The sequence below is a fragment of the Canis aureus genome, chromosome 2, assembly GCF_053574225.1.
Source record: "Canis aureus isolate CA01 chromosome 2, VMU_Caureus_v.1.0, whole genome shotgun sequence".
NCBI classification, from domain to species: domain Eukaryota; kingdom Metazoa; phylum Chordata; class Mammalia; order Carnivora; family Canidae; genus Canis; species Canis aureus.
Genome location: NC_135612.1, coordinates 660,864 through 684,674, shown reverse-complemented (window position 1 = coordinate 684,674; position 23,811 = coordinate 660,864). Strand labels below are relative to the sequence as shown.

Sequence of the window (23,811 nt, the reverse complement as noted above, 5' to 3'; positions counted from 1 at the left end):
TAAATGTTAGGAACTTTTAAGAGCAACTGAATGGGAAAAGAGTTCTCATTTTCTGTGACCAGTGTTTGGTATGCTGCTTTATATGCCCCCCAAAAGCAGATTATTATATGGGGGGTGGGGGGAGGGGTAATTCTATTCCTAATGTATCTCACTGTTACTGAGTAGCAAATTAAAATCTTTCGTTTGTCTTTTATTGGTTCTTAATGAAGTTACTGAAGGCCCTCTATAAACCTAGTAGTGAAGGCTTCTGCTTTTATTACTTGTGTTACCCGTGCTCATCATTTAATTTTAATTACGGTATTTAATGTGATATTTACATAGTACATATATCCTCATTATAGTTGTCCATTTTTTATTGAGGTTAAGGACCAACCAGTGGTATAGGAAGACATCTCTGTTTTAAGATAAATATATTTAGATTTCTAAATCAGAAATAACTACTTTGGTTCAGTGGAGAATGAAACCTGGAGTCAAATATTTTGTACTGTCATTAGCTAGATCAGGACAAATCATTTGATCTTTTTTTTACGTATTTGAGAGCTTTTGTAGCCAATCACAATTTTTAAAAAATATTTATTTATTTGACAGAGAGAGAAAGTACACACACACACACACACACACACACAGAGGCACACACAAGCAGGGGGAAGGGCAGGCAGAGGGAGAGGGAGGGAGAAGCGACTCCCCTGCCCAGCAGAGAGCCCAGTGCAAGGCTCCATCCCAGAACCTGGGATCATGACCTGAGCCAAGGGCAGATGATTAAACAGTTGAGCCATCCGGGCACCCCTTACTTAACCTCCCTGTATATAATGTCTGTGTCTACAAAATGAGGGCATACTATATTTTAACTATGTTTTTTAAAAATATTTTTCTGAAGTGCTATAAGGAGCAGCCATCTCAAACAACTCTTCTAAAGCTGATCTACATGTGAAATTTGAAAAATCATATTCTGTTTTTATGTTGTCAAAGCCAGATTGTTTCTTGTCATCATCTTGGTTGTTTCCAGAGTTGTAAAAAAAATATAACTTGCTTCTTGGCCTCAAACTGAAATGTAGACACTATTAAGATACCAAGATAATGTCTTACTTAGCCAACTTAAAAAAAGTAACGAGCATGGTTTTGAATAAGTACTGAGGTTGTTTTAGGTGTCTCTCATTTTAAACAAAAAATATAGCTTCGTCAGGAAAAGAGACTTTATTATCTTTGAGCAGATACTCCATGCATATAGCACCCATTTCAAAAAGTACAAGAGAGTATGTATGAAATGAAAATAAATCTAGCCCTGTCCTTCAGCCACCTGCATCCTCTCTGCAGAAACAAACACTGTTGCCATTTTCTTGTTTAGTCTTTCAAACTGGAGTCCACAGAAACCAAAAATTTTAAAAACATTACTTGTGGATGCCCTTTAAGAAGGCAAATACATATGCTAATATGGTAGAATGATTTGCGTTTTCATCAAAAATTAGCATTCTGCAACATGATATACTTAAGAATTTTAAATCATAATGATAACTCTTATTCAAGCTCCAGAAGAGTTTTTACTTTAAAAAGTATAAAACAAGGACCCCTGGGTGGCGCAGCGGTTTGGTGCCTGCCTTTGGCCCAGGGCGCGATCCTGGAGACCCGGGATCGAATCCCACGTCGGGCTCCCGGTGCATGGAGCCTGCTTCTCCTTCTGCCTGTGTCTCTGCCTCTCTGTCTCTCTCTGTGTGACTATCATGAATAAATAAATAAAATCTTAAAAAAAAAATAAAAAAAAGTATAAAACAGATACTGCAAGGGGATAAACAACTTTCTATTTAAATCTAATTATCTGATACTTCTGTGTGAAAATCCTGCTGATTTGGAGTTTAACAAAAGTGGTCCCGTGATTAAAAGTTAATTTGGGAAAATACGACTAGAGTAGCCCTTTTGCTAACCACACAAAAAGGTGGTTGTTTGGAATTTCCATTGTGAATTACAATAGAGTGGAAGAATCTGTGTGTTCTACTTATTTCTTGTCTACATGAGGAACATTTGTTGACTTTCCTGGGCCTAGAGGATCTGCTTCCAAGATCCCTCACTCACTCACTCACTCACTCACTCACTCCCTCATTTGGCTGACAAGTTGGTGCTGTGCTGGTTTGGGCACCATGTTGGCCTTTCTTTAGGTTTACTGGAGTATCTTCATAGCATGGTTGCTGGCCTCAAGGTGGAAGCTGCAATGTCTTTGGGGACCTAGCCTCAGAAGTCACTTCTTCACTATCTTATTGATCTACAGGTCAGATCTGTTAGGCACAGGACAACAGCATAACAGGCTTGAATACCAGCATTTTAAAGATTATTGGGTTTAATATTCCTTGGAATGTGATTGAAGTAGTACCTCCTAACCATAGCACCTGGCTCCATTTAAATAAGGATTGGACCAGCACTCTTACATTTGATATTTGTGGTAATCTCAAGGTAGAATCACGCAGAAAAGCCTAAGGCTTTCAGGACACTCTATACCTTTTATTTATGTGCTGCTCAGGAAAATGCATGTTTGATTGACAAGCTTGTTGCAATAATTTTTTTTTTATCATGTTTGTTGTCTGATGAGAAGAAAAATCGTGTAAATGGGGACTATCTAAAGATACTAAGACTAGCTTCCTCTTAGAAATTGTAGGATATGTCCTTTAGCTTTAACATATTACTGAAATCTTTGCTATGTCATCTATAGATGTTATTACTTTAATCTAGCCCTTGAATCCAGGTGTCATCTGGAAATTGGAGTGGATGTAGGGCATCACTTACAAAATAATCAATTCTGATTATAATCTGCAGAAAAGTAAGGTGTTGGCATATTTATGCTGCTGGAATGGTATGGAAGAGTAAGGCTGCCACTGTAAGATAAAACAAAAAAAATTACCCATGTGTACTGTTTGAGAGTAATCTTTAGAGGAGTGAGAACTTGGGGATTTAAGTGTGGCAGGCTAGAGGCAGGGAGATTTGTAAATCAAGTGTCTGTTTAGTTTAAATGTCTTGGACATCAAATGACATATGGGATAGTTGGATATTCAGAGGAGAGGATTGGGATGGAGATACAAATTTGAGGTTTAGCATCATACGGATATTGGGACTAGGTGAGAAAACAACATGGAATCTTAAAAATGGATTAGCATTAGGTAAGTGAAAAAGTGGGAGTGAAAATCTTCCAGGAGATAAAATAGTATGAGTTGGTGGTGGGTGCAGAGGAGTCGAGTTGGTTGGAGTATAGCTAGAGTAGTTAGATGGCCTGGAAAGGTATGAAGGGCTCAGATCGTAAAGGACCTTACATGTGTTGCTAATGAGCTTGAACTTTTGTCACCAGCTGAACACCATGAAAGGTGGAAAATGCTAATCTTAAAGGGTCTTTGTAAAAGCTAACAGTTACGGATTTTTTGAAAAAGATTTTTATGTATTTTTTTCATGAGAGACACAGGCAGAGGAGCCCGATGTGGGACTCGATCCCTGGACCCCAGGATCACACCCTGATCCAAAGGCAGACGCTCAACCACTGAGCCACCACGGCCTCCCTGGATTATTTTTTGTTAGGTATAGCTTAGAGTTTTTTTGTTTGTTAATATAAAAGTAGTACAGATCACTATTAAAAATGTAAATAGTAAAGGGGGTGCTAGGCTGGCTCAGTTGGTAGAACATGGAAGTCTTCATCTTGGGGTTGTGAGTTCAAGCCCCACATTATTCGTAGCACTAACTTAAAAGAAAAAAAAAAGTTTAAGCAGTAAAAATTAAAGCACCACTCAATTCTCTTCCCCAGAGGAAACCACTCTTAAGTTCCTTGAGTAATTTTTAAAACATTTCAAGCAGCATAGTGTTCTCAATACTAGAGTAGTATGAGACCAAAAAAAAAAAAAAAAAAACTATTTCAAAAGAAGTGGGAACAGGGTGAGAATCAATCCTCCAAGCTTCCAGGCAAATGATATTTTATATAGACTGTTGGCATAAAATAAATGGTTGATAAATCCAGCCCAAATACCTTATCACTGAATAGGAGATTTTTTTTTTTTTGTAAAGAATTTTGCATTCTCTGTTGTAAAAGAATGAATATCAAAAAGATCTCCTTTTTATGAAAGTCTAAAGTGTTTTAATGAGCAGATCCAACTGTTTGAATTAAATTGCAGACCTTCTTTGGGAAAGATTAAGAAAATGCCTCATCTATATTGTGTTAGGTACAGGCTGGTTTGGGACCAAAATGCTTATTGATTGGGGCACCTGGGTGGCTCAGTGGGTTAAGCGTCTGCTTTCAGCTCAGGTCAGGATCCTGGGGTCCTGGGGTCAAGTCCCATGGCATTGGGCTCTCTGCTTAGCGAGGGAATCTGCTTCTTCCTCTCCCTCTGCCCCTCCCCCTGCTTGTGCTCCAACTTGCTCACTCTCTGTCAAATAAATTAATAAAATGTTTGTTTTGTTTTGTTAAAGATTTTATTTATTTATTCATAGACACACACACACACACACACACACACAGGCAGAGAGAGAGAGGCAAAGAGAAAGAGGCAGAGACCCAGGCAGAGGGAGAAGCAGGCTTCATGCAGGGAGCCTGACGTGGGACTCCATCCCGGGTCTCCAGGATCAGGCCCTGAGCCGAAGGTGGCCCTAAACCGCTGAGCCACCCGGGCTGCCCAATAAAATGTTTTTTTTTAAAAAAAGATGTTTATGCTTAATGATGTATAATGAGAAAGGTAGTGGAATGTGAAGTGAAATTTAGTCCAGTTCTTAAGAAGTCTTTTTATTTCAATAAAAGCTATGACACCTCAAATAATTCTACCCAATCTTGGATGACTTGGCAAAGTAAGTTTAGAAAGACTCACAAAGTAAATGTGAAGTTCTAGTTTTAAAATCATTATATTGAAAGAGGGAATTACATTTTTTCATTTGCCTTGGCTTTCCTTTCTCACTTCTCTCTTAAAACATAATATTAAGTATTCATTTTGAATTCTTTTATTAGATAACTCATTATCCTAAATCTTAAAATGAATCGGTATGTTAGGTGCTGTTAGGGGCACTCTAGGTGACCAGAGGTTTGATTGATATAGTCCAATAATGCTAGGTAGATCTTTTTTTTCATTTTACTTTACATGTTTGGGTGATTTAGCCTATAATAGCAAATATTTATCCCCAAGTGCTCAGAAGTGAAATAATTTTATAGTCTGTACTTTGCTTTATGTGTTTAAAATTCAGCATAAAGCAAGAGGAAGGGAATATTTTCAAAAAGGAAGCAAATAACATAGAATTAGACAATACCAAACGCAATAGGTATATAGGTTGTTGAAAAAGTGATTGTTTCCTCATCTAAGGTAATGATATGAGGATATTGGTATGAGAATAAAAATCTTTACTCAAGTATTTGGTTTAAGATTGTACTAAAGTAAGCACCACTATTACGCTGTAATTTATTTCTATTATGTACACCGATTTTTTTTTTAAGATTTTATTTATTCATGAGAGACACAGAGAGAGGCAGAGACCCAGGCAGAGGGAGAAGCAGGCTCCACACAGGGAGCCCGACGTGGGACTTGATGCCAGGACCCCGGGGTCATGCCCTGAGCTGAAGGCACGCACTCAACCGCTGAGCCACCTAGGTGTCCCCAAATTTTGTTTTTAACATCAATGTGTATGCTATAAATTGATAAATGATCCGTCGAGTAATATAGGTATTTTATGATAATTTAAATGTTAAAGTGATATTAATTTTTAATTATGTTTTCCTTGAAGAAAGTCTTTTATTTATTTTAAGAATTTTTTTTTAAAGATTTATCTAAAAAAAAAAAAAGGTTTATTTGAGAGAATGAGAGAGAAAGCGCAGAGGGGGAGGGGCAGAGGGAGAGCATCTCAAGCAGACTCCCCCACTGAGCACAAAGCTTGCTGTGGGGCTCAATCTTACAACCCAGAGATCATGACCTGAGCTGAAATCGAGAGTCTGATGCTTAACCAACTGAATCAGCCAGGCGCCCTAAAGATTTTATTTTTAAGTAATCTCTACATCTGACATGAGGCTTGAACTTGTGACTACCAAGATCAAGAGTTAAATGCTTCACTGACTGAGCTAGCCAGTAGCCCCATGAGAAAGACTATTTTAAAAAACTCATTTTGTGTGCTTTTTCTCGAATTGACATTGATACTATAAACATTTGGTGCTGTTTTGGTAACTGAATTCCATTGGCTATTACTATTAAAATGTATCTTTATGAATAGGGTTTATACGTTGTTTTTGGGGAACAATCTTACAGTTTTTCCATTTTTCGGTAAAGATCAAAGTTAACATTAAACAAGACATACTTTTTTTTTCTTTTTTTTTTAAAGGGAAAGCACAAAGTCTTGTTTTAAACAGTTAGTTTTTAGAAAATTGGTCAGAATTTTTTCCCCCAAGAGGATAGTTTAAAACACTGGATACTCTAAACCTGGAACTTTACCTGCTTAAGATACGTTAAGAATTTAGAAAACAGGGGGCACCTGGGTGGCTCAGTGGTTGAACATCTGACTCTGGGTTTCAGCTAAGGTCACAATCTTGGGGTTGTGGGATTGAACCTTATGTTGGGCTCCACGTTGGGTAGGGAATTTGCTTGGGATTATCATTCTCCCTCTTCCTCTGTGCCTTCCCCTGCCAGCCCCCCATCACTCTCTAAAATAATAGATAAATCTTTTTTTTAAAAAAAGGATTTAGAAAACAAAATATTCCCCTCTTAATGTGCAATTATTTTAATACTGTATTAGTTATAGAAAATGGTTACCAAAGATGACTTTGTGGGATTTTTGTTGTTGTTTTATTAGCAACATAAAATTAATAAATAGTGTTGTCAAAATTGCTAAAATAACACCAAATAAAGGAAAACTAAGTTTCTTGTAGAGTATAAAGTTGAGTGTTTCTCCCTGCCATTATATTTTGCAATTGAATAAGTCTTTGGTTATTAAATTTAACTATAAATTAGTAGTAACATACATATAATTTCTGATTATCCTCTTGAGTAGGAACTAGAAACTAGTTTAATTTTTATGGCTCGTCTCTAATCGTGTATCCTAATTTATTTGAAACGCCTGTATTTTTAATCGCCCATAAGGCAAAGTTTAAATTTTTTTAACCTAACAGACAAAATCAAAATCTTAGCCCTGAAAAATTCCTAAACACCTTTCAAGTCTAGTTCTATTCCTATTTTCTGAAATCTTTGTTGGTCACCTAGCCAGAAATCATGTAATCCCTCATCCTTTTATACACGTTGCCTTGTATTAAAACTTTGTTGTAAATGTTTAGGTCCCCTACTTGATTCTAAATTGATATCTTACTCATCTTTATATCATCTACATTCATACATTCAGCAGTATGTATTGAATGTGTATTGTGTACCAAGCATGTTCTAGGTGCAAAGGAAATAGCAGTGCACAAGAATGTAAACCAGTAGTAGACATTATGTTTGTCCTCATGGAATTTATATTCCAGTTTAGCAAGCAATGAGGGAGACAGAAAAATAAATGCATAGGTACAGAGATAGTGCCGTTCAGATCCTAAATGATTTGAGTAGAAAATAGCATGTTGTGGTAGAAAGTTTAAAGACAGTACCAATGTTCATAAGGTAATCATAGAAGCTCTTTTTGAAGATGTGACTTTTATGCCAAGAGACAAATGATAAGATGGAGCAGTCATTTGAAAATTTGGGAGCAGAGTTCTAAGGCTGAAGGAAAGGCAATACAGAAGCATAACACAGAGCAAGGAGAGGGTGAGGTAGGGGAAGAGAGTGGAAATGGAAGCAGAGGTTAGTTTTATACACCAAAGTAAGGATTTTGTAATTTATTTGAATTTCATTAGGAAGTCATTGACTGCTTAGAAGCTTTTGAGGGCTCATTTGTGGGCCCACCCAGGACCATTCTTAAAAAATTCCAGTTATAGCTCCCTATTTTAAAATCAGCTAATTAATAACCTTAATTATATGTGTCAAGTCCTTTTTACCATGTTATGTAGCATATTCACTAGAATAACACTAGGGCATATTTAACCTAGTACATAGTCAGCATTTTTTAAGTCATATGAGGGAAATGAAGCAGAATTAACTCAGAGTAGCCATGATTGAGTCATTCATGGCTTTTCTTTATTTCTTTTGCCTTTACTGATGTGCCTGCTACCATGCACACTGCCTTGTATTTGCCATACTCCCACAAAACGACCCCAGAATTACCCATAATAGCCAAGAAACAACCTAAGTGTTTATCAACGGATAAAGACAATGTGTGGGGGTGTGTGTGTACATACACACAATGGAATATTATTCAACCATGGGAAAAAAAACCCTGCCATTTGCAACATGGATGGACCCTGAAAGCATTATGTTAAGTGAAATAAGACAGAGAAAGACTTGCTGCATGGTACCACTTCTGTGTAACATCTAAATAAAAAATCAAACCTCTGGGCGCCTGGGTGGCTCAGTCGGTTAATCTGCCTTCAGTTCAGGTCATGATCTCAGGGTCCTGGGGTCGAGCCCTGCGTCGTTGGGCTCCCTGCTCAGTGGGGAGTCTGCTTCTCCCTCTCCTTCTGCCCCTCCCCCCACTTATGCTTTCTCTCTTTCAAATAAATGAAATCTTTAAAAACAAGGTCTAGGCACTAGTATGTGCTACCAGGATTGAGAAGTATGGAGCACTACTTTAGCTTCTGCTGCCAGAGTACCTACTGTACGATGGGAGGGAGGCCATTCTGAAATGCCGTTAAATTAGAGTGTTATATAGCTCTCTCCTTCAAGTGTGATTTCAAATTGTGTCAACCTTAGAAGTATTTAACTTTATTTTTTATTTTTATTTTTTAAAGATTTTATTTATTTATTCATGAGAGACACAGAGAGGCAGAGACCCAGGCAGAGGGAGAAGCAGGCTCCACGCAGGAAGCCTGATGCGGGACTCGATCCCAGGTCTCCAGGATCATGCCCTGGGCTGAAGGCAGGTGCTAAACCGCTGAGCCCCGGGGCTGCCCAGAAGTATTTGACTTTAAAAGAAAATTATAGATAATATGTATTGTGATGTGTGCTACATTGTGGAAATTTTATAAAATCAGAAAAACTAGAATTTCTGTATTCCTACACCCAGGGATGACACACTTGATATTTTGGTTTAGCTTCTCATCTTCTCTGTGCACATATATATCATTTTTTTTAAAGAAAAAGCTAATCGGTATCATATTAAGCATGTAGTATTCTACATTTTCACTCAGTATTATATGAATTATATGATATTTTGCAATAAACATGGGAGTACAGCTATTTCTTCCATATCCTGTTTTCATTTCCTTTGGATATATACCCAGAAATGGGATTGCTGGATCTTATGGTAGTTCTGTTTTTAATTTCTTGAAAATATTGTTTTCCTTAATGGCTCTATCAGTTTACATCCATACTAATGGTGCACAAAGGTTGCCTTTTTTTTAAAAATATTTTATTTATTTATTCATGAGAGACACAGAGAGAGGCAGAGACCCAGGCAGAGGGAGAAGCAGGCTCCATGCAGGGAGCTCGATGTGGGACTCGATCCCAGGACCCTAGGGTCACTCCCTGAGCCAAAGGCAGCCACTCACTGAGCCACCCAGGCTTTTCACTGCATCCTCTCAATACCTATCTCTTGTCTTTTTTGATAATGGTCATTCTAACAGCTGAGAGGTGATAATTGTGGTTTTGATTTACATTTCCCTGAATGGTGAGTGATGTTGGGCACTTTTTCATGTACCCATATTGGCCATTTGGATGTCTTCTTTGGAAAAATGTCAGTTTCTCTTCCCATTTTTTAGTACAATTATTTGGATTTTTTGTTTGTGTTTTTTGCTATTCAGTTCTGTGAGTTCTTTATCTAGGTTGGGTATTAACCCTTTACTGGATATATATATATGATTTGTGATATTTTCTCTCATTCAGTAGGTTGCCTTTTCATTTTGTTGATGGTTTCTTTTGCTATGCAGAAGCTTTTTAATTTGATGTAGCCCCACTTGTCTGTTTTTGCTTTTGGTGTCAAATTGAAAAACCATTGCATAGACCACTGTCAGGGATCCTATCCATTCTGTTTTCTTCTAGGAGTTTTATGCTTTCAGGTCTTAAATTTGAGTCTTGTTTAATCCATTTTGAGTTGGTTTTTGTGTATGGTGCAAAATAGGGCATTCTTGGCACATGGCTGTCCAGTTTCCTCAGCACCTGGACTGTACTTTTCCCATTGTATATTCTTGGCTCCTTTGTTGTAAATTAACTTGACCATATGTGCATCCATTTATTTCTGGGCTTTGTTTTCGGTTCCATTGATAACTATGTCTGATTTTGTGTGTGTATTTTTTAAAGTAATCTCTACACCCAGGGTGAGGCTCAAACTCATTACCCTAAGATCAAGAGTCACATACTGTACTGACTGAGCCAACCAGGCATCCCTCTGCATCTGTTTTTATGCCAGTACTATATTGTTCTTATTACTCTAGCTTCGTAATACAATTTGAAATCAGAAAGTGAAATCAAGAACTCCAGCTTTGTTCTTTCTCAAGATCACTTTGGCTATTCAGGATCTTTTGTGGTTTCATACAAATACTAGGCTTGTTCTGTTTCTGTGTAAAATGCTATTGGGGTTTTGATGGAGATTACCTTAAATCTGTAGATTGCTTTGAGTAGTATAGACAGTTTAACAGTATTAATTCTTAAACAATCTATAATCATGGAATGTCTGTGTTTGTGTTTTCTTTAACTTCTTTCATCAGTGTCTTACAGTTTTCAGTGTACACATCTTTCATCTATTTGGTTAAATTTATTCCTAAGTATTTTATGCTTTTTTATGCAGTTGTATATCTGACATAATTTTAATCCTCTTTAAGTGTACTACAAGTATAATTAACCAAGTGGTTATCAATCATTGAGGTTGTTTCTAACATTTCACTAGTGTAAACAGTACTGAGTGTCTTTGATTTAACTCTTGGGCATGTATCTAATTTACATAGGATGATTTCTTTTAACTGAACTTCTATAGGCATTTTATTTTATTTTATTTTATTTTAAGATTTTATTTATTTATTCATGAGAGATACACACACACACACACACACACACAGAGGCAGAGACACAGGCGGAGGGAGAAGCAGGCTCCATGTAGGGAGCCTGATGTGGGGCTTGATCCCAGGACCCCAGGATTATGCCTTGGGCGGAAGGCAGGTGCTAAACTGCTAAGCCCCCCCCCCCCCCCCCCGCGCCCAGGAACCCCTTCTATAAGCATTTTAAACATTTTAAGGACCTTTGAAACTACTACCTATTTTCATGTATCCTCACTGACTCAAACAATATTATTTTAATTAAATATCACCTAATAGGAAATTTTTCTCCTGTAAGCAGATGCCTCAAGCTATATAACACTCTAATTTAAAGGCATTTCAGAATGGCCTCCGTCCCATTGTACAGTAGGAACTTTGGCAGCAGAAGCTAAAGTAGTGCTCTATACTTCTCAATGCTGATAGCACATTCTAGTGCCTAGGGCTTGTTTGTAGAGATTCTGATGTAATGGTGTTTTAAATTCTTCAGGCTCCTAAAGTGATCCTACTATGCAGCCACATAACTTTAGAATCTTAGTCCCAAGGCTACATCACATTTTTCCCATCTGCAAGACCCAGTGTTTTTTATTTAAAGCATTCTGTGTCCTCTGTAAAAAGTTGTATTTTGCAATAATACTCATTTTCAGCATTTGCTCTACTTTCCATGAGAGTATCTTCATTGGATGCCCTTTGGAGATTAATTTTAAATCACTCCTTATACTAATATTTAATGGATACCTGCAATGCACAAAATACTGTGATACACACCATAAGACATACAAGATGAAGTCAAGTGTGATTCTTCAAGATTATTATAGTCTGGAATGGGAAAGGAGATGTGCACACCAAGGTACAAAATGTGTTTGTGCCACAAAAGAGATAGTACCAGTGGAGGAGAGGGAATGGATTCTAGATTCTAGATGGGATGGTAGATTACTTCATGGAATTGTATGTCTAAACGGAGTGTTGGTTTGGACCAACAGAACAATGAGTAATCCTTTAATTTAAAAAAATCTTTTATAATTTATAAAATTTGTTTAGAATTATGCATTTGATCCTTAAACAGCTCTGTAAAATAAGCCAAACAGTTATTCTCATGTTACAGATGAAAAAGTAGCCAGAGCTTAGAGTAGTTAAGTGATTTACCAAAGTCATAGAGCTACAGAAATGATTCAGAACTTTGAACCTAAGTCTTCCATCTCCATATGCTGGAACCTTCTACTGTATCATATTAGAATAAAAACAAAAGCCCTACATTTAAGGTGAGTTATAGAAATGGCTAAGTATTTAGTGTGATTGTACTATTATTAGGATGCAAGTTCTGAAATAGTTAAAGATGAAGCTGTAGTGTGGTAGGCAGAATAATGGCTCCCCAAAGGTGTCCACTTCTTAATCCCCAGAACCCGTAAATATGTTTGATTATGTAACAAAGGGGATTTAAGGTTGCAGATGGAAGAAAGTCACTAATGAGGTGACCTGAAAATAGGGAGATTATCCTGGATTGTTGAGGTGGACCAGTGTAAGGGTCCTTGAAGTGAGTTTTTAAAAGTCTAAGAGGGAAGTCGAGCAAGGGCCAAAGAAAGAGAGGACAGTATCAGCAAGATCAGAGTGCTATAAAGTGAAGACTCGATGCACTGTTGCTAGCTTTGAAGATAGAGGAAGGAGGCCATGGGCCAAGGAGTGTATTCAGTCTCTGGAAACTGGAAAGGACAGGAAAACAGAATTTTCCTTTAGGGCCTCCAGAAAGGTGGGCAGCCCTGTAGAGATATACCTTGATTTTAGCTTAGAGTGAGACTCATCTGGGACTTCTGAACCACAAAAGTGTGAAATAACCCATTTTGTTGTTTTAAGGCATGAACGTTGTGGTAATTTGTTACGGCAGCCATAGGAAACTTAATACATGTAGGAAGCCTTTTAGTGTAGGAAGACTAATTAATATGCCATTCAGGGCACTCCCTGATTAAACTCCAAGTTGTCTCAGTGCCACTGTTAGCAGTGGAAAGCCGTGAAATGTTCTTTGAGCCGGAGTGTAAAAAAACTATTTTGGTATTTGCCGATTAGAGAGGAGAAAGATTGGAGGGAGAAAAGCGATGTTAGCTTTTAGTATTAGTGCTAGGAAATTTTATTTTGAGAAATTTTTGCCTCTTGAGGTAACACAATATACAGATAAATCTATTTTGTAGAAGAGTGTGATTCTGTCTCCCACTTAGTTTATACGTCACTAAAAGTCCCATTGCCATTGCAACAGTTCATCTCCTTCCCATGTCCTGTGAAAAAATACAGAAAAGATGGAAGAACTGGTCTTCATAACCAATTTGGCCTTTGAAATCGGTCTCATTTTTTTCTCTTCTTATGCTTTTTTGTCTTACTGTCAACCCAGTATAAATTTAAAGACCTGAGGTGTCTAAATGAATCTGAGCTTTTTTGGCTTAGCACCTAGAGAACATAGATTTATACTAGTATGTGCTTTTTCAATACATAATTTTTATTTTTAAAGAGAAAAGCTTTTGTTGATAGCTACGTAGGCATAGATCTGTTCTATTTCGATATATCTGAGGTATCTAGTAAAGAGAAAGAGTTAAATGTTGACAAAGCACAAGAGTGAATTAAGACAACAGAAAGGAGCACTAATTTTTACTTCTTTTATACTAGTTAATAATGTTGCACATATTCTTCTTGTCAGGCTTTGAAATTATAAGCCTTAAAATTAGGCCAAATGTGTCTGTTAAAATGGAATGCAAGATTTAAGACATTAAAATTTCTTTTTTTTTACATTAAAAATTCTATTCATTTATTTAGTCATTAATTTTTTAAGCTGCTGAAGGTTTAGAAAGTTTTTTTTAAAGATGAACCATGTGTTCATAATTATAACATTTACTTATGTATACTGAAAACAGTTGCAATGATCATAAATGAACAGATATATAAAATCAAAGAAAGGCATGTTAGGTGTAGTCTTGCAATAGCTTTAACATACATTCATTTCTGTAGTGTTTCATGTTAATCATGAAAATATTTTTAGTGCATACGTATATATGTAGTGTAAATACTAACATTTTTATTTAAATAGGGTTGGCAGGAGTTCTGAGATACATAACAAACGTGGTAGCACCAGTTAATGTTTTAATGATCTTCCTTGTGTTCGAATTTGGCTCAATACATTTTGATTGTATATGTCTTTAATTATTGTTTTTTTTAAAGCTTTTTTTTAAATTTTTATTTATTTATGATAGTCACACACACAGAGAGAGAGAGAGAGAGGCAGAGACACAGGCAGAGGGAGAAGCAGGCTCCATCCACCGGGAGCCCGACATGGGAATCAATCCCGGGTCTCCAGGATCGCACACCGGGCCAAAGGCAGGCACTAAACTGCTGCGCCACCCAGGGATCCCCTAATTATTGTTTTTAAAATAGCTAAATATATTTTAAAAATAAAATTCAAATCAAATTTTGTGGAATCCTTAAGGAGAAAATCTTAATAATTCAGTCGGCAATATTGTGAAATGTGAAGTTTTTAGATTGGCTTGTTTTTAGATTTGAATTATGGTTAACGGACATGTAATGGTCAGAGCCTTCTTGAAAATTTTGTCATGTGAATCACTGATTGACTTGTGCAATACATAACAGTAAAAATTTAGACAAATATTTTGGCTACAACCTAGTTTATTGAATAACAACTTGAATCATAGTCTGAGTCAAGAGTAACAGAATTGTTTCTTAGGATACTCAAGTTATTTTTAGGAGCTTCTAAAGTGTATTCTTTGATTTGAAGGGTATTTTTTTCTTTCCACAAGGGCTTATGAGGAATTGTCTATTCTGAATTTGTTACAAATAGTGACTATATAAATAATTAAGTCTTGTTCAGTGAATCATGCACTTTCAGTAAGGGACAGTTGAAAGCCTTTTGTAAAACTAAGTCATCCTGACGAAAGGGCCATTTGAAATACAATCAAATTGATGCACATTTCCTTTCAAATATGAAGGGGAACTGTTTCTAAATATATTTAAACCTTTAAAATACAATTTTTCTAATTACTAGTAACAAGTGGTCAGTGTTTGCCCATATGTTCACCTAACAAATATTTGGAGGGTGTTTGCTATGTATATCAGGCATTATAAGATAGACACAAAGAGAAAAAATATTCAGAAGCACAAAGGAAAAAGAGAAAAACGCTAAAAATCCCAAATTCCGAGGATGACCACTATGAGCACTGGTTGTATGCACATCCATGAGCATTTTACTGTGTCTATTACTTTTCTAATTCATACAACTTTTAATAAAATGGAGTTACTTCAAACATACTGTTGATAGCTTGCTGCTTTTCATGTTATTAATTTAACAAGTAAAAGATTATGATAAATAACATTTCATTTAAAAACCTGAAGTTAAATATCCTTTTAAATTTGAAATAGATCATGGACACCGGTCTCCTCCCATTTAAACCAAAATTTAAATCTATTTTAAATTCTTGGCAATTTGAATTTGCCCTTCCAACTTATAAAAATTAGTAAGTTAAGCTTCACTCGGTTTGATTTAAATAAAATGTAGCGGGGCACCCTGGTGGCTCAGTGGGTTAAGCTAAGGCTGCCTTCCTCTGCCTCTGCCCTGGGCTCAGGGTCCCGGGATGGAGCCCTGCGTTGGGCTCTCTGCTCAGTGGGGAGTTTGCTGCTCCCTCTCCCTCTGGGGCTCTCCCCACACTTTCCTCCCTTCTCAAATAAAAATTTTAATAAATAAATTAATGAAACACAAAATTCGCATTAAGTAATTTGTTTCAGGTTAGTAGCAACTGACAGCACCGCGTCCTTTGTATTAACCCCTTTCTTCCATGCTTCTCCCTTTTTGCAGAGGAAGTTGAAGCCCTGCGCCCTGGAATGACTAAAGTGCACACAAGCCCTAAGCCGCGGGAGCAGAGGCTCCTCCCGGATCCGCATCCCAGCCGCTCTGCTGCCACCAGAGCTTTAGTGGTCACTGTGTTTTTCATTCAAACAGATTGAGTCAGCGACTTGTGATCTATAACTATTTGTTACAACGCACTAAGAGGGCTCCTCTCCTCTATGCGGCCCATACGTGAATCTCAGCACAGGAGATAGAGTGTATCCCCCCCCACCCCCAGCATCTCGCACTAGCCTTTCCGCCCTGCGGACCCCCGCCCCCCCCAGTCCGCGTCCGCGGACCGGGTGCCGGGAGGTGAAGGGCACCCCGAGGGGCGCGGGGGCGGGGCGCGGGGCGGGGCGCGGGCGGGCAGGGGGCGGGCGGGCGGCGGGGGTGATGCGCTGGTGCCGCCCCGCGGATTGGCCGGCCGCGCGCGCACGTGACCCACCTGGGCTGTCCTGGCGCAGCCCGCCCGGGTGTCAGTGGAGACGGAATGGAGGTGCTGCGGGGCTCGGAGATGGGGTAGGTGCTGCGGCGGCGGGGGGCGCGGGGCCGGGGAGGGCCGGAGAGATGGGGCAGGTGCTGCGGCCGAGGAGACGGGGACATGGGGGGCGGGGAAGTGGGGCAGGTGCTGGGGCCGGGGCGGGGGAGATGGGGGGCGGGCGTCAAGGGGATGGGGTAGGTGCTGGGGCGGCGGCGGGTGGGGGCCCGGCTGGCCGGGGTGGGGGGCAGGGGCCGGGGCTCCCTCGCACCCGCTGCACCCGCACCGGCGGCCCGGCCCGGCCCGGCAGGCGGCGGCCGGGGAGATGGGGAGATGGGGCAGGTGCTGGGGCCGCGGGGGAGGGGTCGGGGGACGGGGCAGGTGCTCGGGCCGCGGGGGGCGCCGGGGAGATGGGGTAGGTGCTGGGGCGGCGGCGGCGGCGGGGCCCGGCTGGCCGGGGTGGGGCGGGGGGCCGGGGTTCCGTCGCACCCGCTGCACCTGCACCTGCACCCGCGGCCCGGCCGCGCAGCAGCCGGGAGGCAGGGGCGTCTCCCCGTCTGGGTCCCGGTCCCCGTCCCCCTCCTCCCCTCTTTCTCCCTCCTCCTCTCCCCCCTCCCTCCCCCTCCTCCCCTCCCTCCCCCTCCTCGCCCTCGCCCTCCCCCTCGGCCTCCCCCTCCTCCCTTCCTCCTCTCCCTCCCCCTTGTCCCCTCTCCCCGTCCCTCACCTCCCCCTCCGCCTCTTCCCCCTCCCCTCCCCTGCGACTGCGGCGCCGGGGATGGATTTCCTGCGCGGCTGGCCAGGGCTCCCCGCCCGGAGGAAGCAGGGGGGAGGGGCAGGACTGTCGGGGAGTCTGCGGAAGGGGCTGCTGCGGGGCTACAGGGAGGTCTTGTGTTCATGATGCTGCTGCCCGAGTGCAGTAGCAGTATCTAAGGAAACGGGCTGAGGACAACAAAGAATGGGGCATATTCAAGGCGAGAAGCAAAGGCTGCAGCCTGCTGAAAGGCCTGTTCCCTCTCCGGCCACAGCGCCGAGGCGCTGGTGGCCGGGAGGGGCGCCGAGCTGCTGGCCACAGTGATGGGCCGAGCGGCCCAGCGGCTTGCAAGGGGCGGGAGGAGGGGAGCAAGGGCAGGCACCGCGCAGGGGCGAGGGAAGGGCAGCAGGGGCAGAAACCGCGCAGGGGCGAGGGGAGGGGAGCAGGGGCAGGCACAGCACAGGGGCGAGGGGAGGGGAGCAGGGGCAGGCTCCGCACAGGGGCGAGGGGAGGGGAGCAGGGGCAGGCACCGCACAGGGGCGAGGGGAGGGGAGCAGGGGCAGGCACCGCGCAGGGGCTAGGGGAGGGCAACAGGGGCAGGCACCGAGCAGGGGCTAGGGGAGGGGAGCAGGGGCAGGCTCCGCACAGGGGCGAGGGGAGCAGAGGCAGGCACCCCGGGGCGCGCGCAGCGTTGGGTGGACGGAGACCCTGGTCCCCAGTGCCGGCGTGGGCGCCCATGCACCTGCACCTGCGCGCGCAGGGCGGCCCGAGGCACCGGCCTGGGCCTGGTCAGCGAGGCCCTTCCTGGGCGCCTGCGGCCTTGCCCTGCCCCCGCTGGGCCGACTCCGCCACCGCCACCGGGGAGGGGGAGCGCCAGGGAGGGAGGGGAGCGCGGCCTACAACAGGGCTTACCGCAGGAGGGGCAGTGGGGGGCACCAGGCCACTGGCCGGACCCTGCGTTGTAATCGTAATCGCAACCCGAATAGGAGGGAAAGATATGCTTCATTTTTTTAAAGTAGGAAAATTACCAAGCTGTGAATGTTTTGACAGTGGAATGTATTGGACGCTTTGATTCTGCATCACAGGACAGATGTTAGAATTCTTCGCTTTAACATAAATCCTAAAGGAAATGTTAATAAATTATGTATGAAGCAGTGTGGCTCTTTTCCTTTGTTAGTTAGCTTTATGCCATCAACTGGGTTATTCAGGAATAAATCACGATAATGTCAATTACTTTATGAAAAATTATAGTGACAAAGTTTTCATAGGTTTAATATTTAAGATCTATATGTAATTTTATAGTACTCTTAGGCTACTTTTACATATTATTGAATAAACTGGAAAGCCAAATATTTTAAATTAAAGCTCCAAGGTTTTTCCTTTAGATGTATTTCTGTTTAGTCAGTACTCATAAGATATACTATTCATAGTGTTTTCATTGCACTTATTTTTTTTTTCTTAAATGTCTAAAAAATATGTCTTCAGATTAAATACAGTTTAAAATACCTTGTCTTTATGCATATTATGGTGGCCAGCCTGCCACACCTCCCTTCTCCCTGAACTGGATGGCAGTGGCTTTGTAAAGCCCTCCAAGATTAGTGACAGTGTCTCTTAAATAGTGCTTATATGGTGGAAAGTCTTCTGAGAGCCTGGAATTTCGTTTCAGTAATTTTTTTTCCAACATAATAAGGAATTGGACTTGAATAAATTAGTCTATATAAAGTTTCCACGGATAAATTAAACCAATTTTATTCTTTATTTAAATAATTGTCTCTGGGCAGCCCAGGTGGCTCCGCGGTTTAGCTCCGCCTTCAGCCCAGGGTGTGATCCTGGGGTTCTGGGATCGAGTCCCCTCTCTGGCTCCCTGCGTGGAACCTGCTTCTCCCTCTGCCTGTGTCTCTGCCTCTCTCTCTGTGTGTCTCTCATGAATGAATAAATAAAATCTTTTAAAAAATTTAAATAAATAAATAAATAAATTTAAAAAATAAATAAATATGCAAATGAAGTTTAATAGCTAATACCATTCAGTCCTTTGAAACTCAGTTCTTTGAGTCTCAAAGACTCAGTCTTTGAGAGTTTATGGTTCTTTTACTATCTAAATAGCTCAGTGTAGCATTATTTTCATTTTAATTATTAAGAGTATTTTAAGTTATGTTCTGACTTTATCCAAGGTCACGTATTGTATAAGGATGTAAAGAACATAGAGCTATAAAACTATTTCATAATAGGTCTCATTACATAATGCACAAAATGGTAAATAATAGAAATTATTTGAAGAGCAATAGAAGCCATCGCAAATTATTCATTAAATGAAAAATTGTACTTGGTATTGAGTTTTTAACCATGATATAATAAGAATGCTTTGTACAATACCTGATGGCTAAGCAAGTGGAGAGACAGTTTTCATAATGACATTCGTAACATATTCCTTTTTAAAGATCATCTCATTAATCATATGCACAGTTCTAAATAGAATAGCAATAGATTGGGGTATTTTCTGCAATTAAATAAGAACTAAAATAAGAAAAGTTGATTTCTTTTCCCTTTTATAAAATACATAATATAAGACTATACTGGTTTTTGTGGCCTTTGAAATTGAACTATTAAGGAACTAAAAAGTTAAATGTTCATAAGTATGTCTGTGGACTGAAAGCTGTTTTATTGATGTTGTGTGGACTTTTGTCTTAGCGTTTTTCTCTATTTTTTACTCTCATTATTTACACATAATTTAGCCAGCCTTTTAATATGTATTTATAATTATATATTATATTTAATTTAATTTTTAAAAAAGATTTTATGTATTTATTCATGAGAGTCACAGAGAGAGAGAGAGAGGCAGAGACACAGGCAGAGGGAGAAGCAGGCTCCATGCAGGGAGCCTGATGTGGGACTTGGTCCCGGAACTCCTGGATCATGCCCTGGGCCGAAGGCAGCACTAAACTGCTGAGCCACCCAGGGATCCCTATTCAATTTTAGTACATTAAAGTGTTCTTCATTTTGACCTTCTCCCTCTCCTTTTTTTCCTTTCTCTTTCTCGCTTTCTTTCTTTTCTTTTCTTTTCTTTTCTTTCTTTCTTTCTTTCTTTCTTTCTTTCTTTCTTTCTTTCTTTTTTTTTTTTTTGTATTACAGTCTGAATGAAACATTAAATAGCACATAAGATGAGATAGGGCGGTTTGATACAGAGAAGATGAATAACACCTGAGAGTGTCCATTCACTACATTTTTGAGTACGTAATAAATGCCAGATCTGTAATATGTGCTAGAGAGTCAGATAAGACATGGAAACTTACTTCTAAGACACATAATAGAACTGAGTGAAATGTTATTGCTAGTTAAACATTGATTGCTTTGGTTACTCATAGTATCTTTAAAGGTTTACATCATCTAAGATATCTTCTAGTTTAGAGGAATGTGGTAGTTTGCTATTTGAAACACTGTGCTTTGTAAAGTCTGCTTGGAATCACAGATAATTCTGAAAAGTAAATTACTTTGAAGTATTAAGGGTCTTGAATGTAAAATGAGAAGGTTAGATGAAAGGATTTCTAGATCTAGTTCTAATAGACAGTAACCTATGGTTCTTGACTTCCATAGGGTCAACTTCCAGAAGGAAAGTTACACCAGCTCTTGATTTGGTACAAGTGGCATTTCCCATGTTTATGTATTAGATATGTTCTTGAAAATTGTTTTTTGTAAATCATGATCTCATGATATCATCATTCCATATAGGGCAAGCTTTATCCCCTTTCTTCTCCTACCATACACTCCCTTTTTGGGCGCTCATTCAGATATGTTCTTAAATATGTATCAGTTCTTGTGAAATATTTAGTGTAATTTTGTGTGCCTATTTTTCCTGTAGTTAATGAGAATTTTTATTATGGTAAAATACATATATCTAAAATATACCATCTTAACCTTTATTGAGTACATAATAGTTCTGTGGTATTAAGTATATTCATATTGTTGTGAATGTATCCAGTCCATCCCCAGAACTTTTTCATATTCCCCAACTGAAAGTCAGTACCCATTAAATACAATACAATATTTGTCTTTCTGTGACTTATTTCACTTGGCATCACGTCCTCAAGGTTCATCCATGTTGTAACATGTTTAATAATTCCTTTCCTTTTTAAGGCTAAGTAATATTGTATGTATACCACATTTTGTTTATCCGTTCATCTGTGGATGGACTCTTGGGTTGCTTCCAAAACCTTTTGCTATTGTGAATAATGCTGCTGTGAATGTGAGTGTACAGATAATCTCTTTTAAGTCCCTGCTTTCATTTCTCTGGGGTATGTATCCAAATTTGGTTTTTCTTTTTCAGGGGAGGGGGGGAGGTGGTGGTAGGGGCAGAGAGAGAGAGAGGATCTCAGGCAGGCTCCATGCCCAGCAGGGTTCCATCTCACAACCCCTGTGGTCATGATCTGAGCTGAAATCAAGAGTTGGATGCTTAACTGACTGAGCCACCCAGACACCCCATCCTAAATTTGATTTTTAGACTATGCTAGACATACTCATATAACAAATTATCTCAAATCTTAGTGGCTTAAACAACAAATACTTATTAGAGTTTCTATGGAGCAGAAATTCAAGAATGCCTTAATTGTGTGGTCTGGCTCAGAATCTTTCGTGAAGTTGCAGTCAAGATGTCAGCTAGGGCCGCAGTCATCTGAAGGCTTGACTAAATGAGCATCCACTTCCAAGATGGCTCACTCACATAGTCTTTTTCTTTTGACTGTTGGCAAGAGGCCTTAGTGCTTTGCCATAGGCCTCTCCGTGAAGCTGCTTGAATATCTTCATGACAGGGCAGCTGGCTTCTTCCACTGATCCCGGAGAGAAAGAACAAGATGGAAGCCATCTATGACATAGTCTCAAAAGCCATACTGCTACCATATTTTCTTTATTAGAAATGAGTCATTAAGTCTAGTCTACATGAGAAGAGATAAATTAAGCTCTACCTTTTGAAGGAATAGAGTCAAAGAAATTGTGGATATATTTTAAGATCACCGCATGGCCAGTATGAAGTTTCAGTGGAATTTATTCATAGGAGAAGGATCACTGGATGATAGAGTATTTTTTTCCTATTGCTGTTGTAACAAATAACCACAAATTTGGTGATTTAACACAGCACAAGTTTATTGTATTAAAACCCTAGAGGTCAGAAGCATGAAATTGGTTTTCACTGGTTTCACAAAATCAAAATAGCAGCAGTGCTGCACTTCTTCCAGAGGCTGTCGGGGAGAATCCACTTCCTTTTTTCTGGCTTCTAGAGGCTACCTGTACTGCCTTGTGGTCCCTTCCTCTATCTTCAGTGCCAGCAGCATTCTAAATCTCTCTCTGGCCCTTTGCTTCTCTGACTCTGACCCTACCATCTCCTTAAGAAGAACCCTTGTGCTTACCTTAGGTCCACCTAAGTCATTCAGGAAAATCTTCCTGTGTGTGATTAAGTCAAGATCCTTAACTTAATCACACATACAAAGTCCCTTTAACCATGTAAAATAACACATTCATGGGTTTCAGGAATGAGAATGTGGATGTCTTCGTGGGGCCATTATTCTGTCTACTAACAGCACATGTATATACACACACACATACGTACAGTAGTTCTTTTAGGCTGACGTTTTTTTGTTTTAAATTTTTTTTTTTAATTTTTATTTATTTGTGATAGTCACAGAGAGAGAGAGAGAATGAGGCAGAGACACAGGCAGAGGGAGAAGCAGGCTCCATGCACCGGGAGCCTGACGTGGGATTCGATCCCGGGTCTCCAGGATCGCGCCCTGGGCCAAAGGCAGGCGCCAAACCGCTGCGCCACCCAGGGATCCCTAGGCTGACATTTTTGAGAGGTTTCTTTTGAGTTATACTTTGGTGAATGAATGTTACTTTTTTAGGTAAATTCACATTTTCGTTTACCAGATTTATTTAAATTGTAGTATATAATGTCACTCATATGGTAAATATAACATTGAAGAATATTAAAATATATTTCCACCAGCTATTTTTAGAGTCTTGGTTTTATTATCACTTAATCTATGTCATTGTGTTAGCTACTTCTGAAATAGTTTATAATAGAAACCGAGAAATGTTAAAGTGACTTGGCCTTGTACCTTTTAAGCTTTTTATCCCATCATTTCTGTAGCTACTCTATCCAGACCTCCTCTTCCTTACATTGTGAAATCACCTAGCCATCGTGTGGTTCCAGTTCATATTTATGCTCTGACCCCTGCCTCTTTTCCCAAATTCCTCTACACTGAATTTCAGCTAAATTAAACTGCCATCTACTCCACCAAATAGACATCATTTTTCCAACCTCTGAACTTTGATTACGCTGTTCTGTTTTCTGTACTACTATTCACATTTATTAGCAATTATGCCATCTTTCAAGTCCTTTCTTAAATGCTTTTACATTCTGAAAGCTTTTCCTAATTTTCTGAGCAAGGTGTAATTGCCACAGTATTCTACCCAATGTTTTTGAATACAAATTTGCCTTTGAATTATAGGTAATTTGTATCTTAGCCCAGGTTCCCCTGTAAGTCAGAATCTTGAGACAAGGTCTTGGGTGAAATACTTTTTTGGGAAGTGACCCAAGAGTGGAGGGCTACAAGGGAGTTAAGGTAGGCAAGAGGGACAGCCAGCAAAAGCAAATGTTCTCAAGTTGGTCACCACTTTGG

At 40.1% G+C, this 23,811-nt stretch overlaps 1 protein-coding gene across 8 annotated transcripts in view; it reads left to right on the top strand.

The window, feature by feature from the left end:
• Nucleotides 1–23,811, top strand: part of APC (APC regulator of Wnt signaling pathway) — a 128,339-nt gene that overhangs the window by 17,006 nt on the left and 87,522 nt on the right. For 5 of the 8 annotated variants that reach the window (XM_077861407.1, XM_077861428.1, XM_077861422.1 and 2 more), the window contains exon 1: nt 16,314–16,436. The exons of 2 other annotated variants lie outside the window; for them this stretch is intronic. The gene's annotated coding sequence lies outside the window, so the exon portion shown is untranslated. Of the gene's footprint in view, nt 1–16,313; nt 16,437–23,811 lie in introns of those variants that run through there. One more of the 8 variants, XM_077861390.1, reaches the window with a different exon arrangement.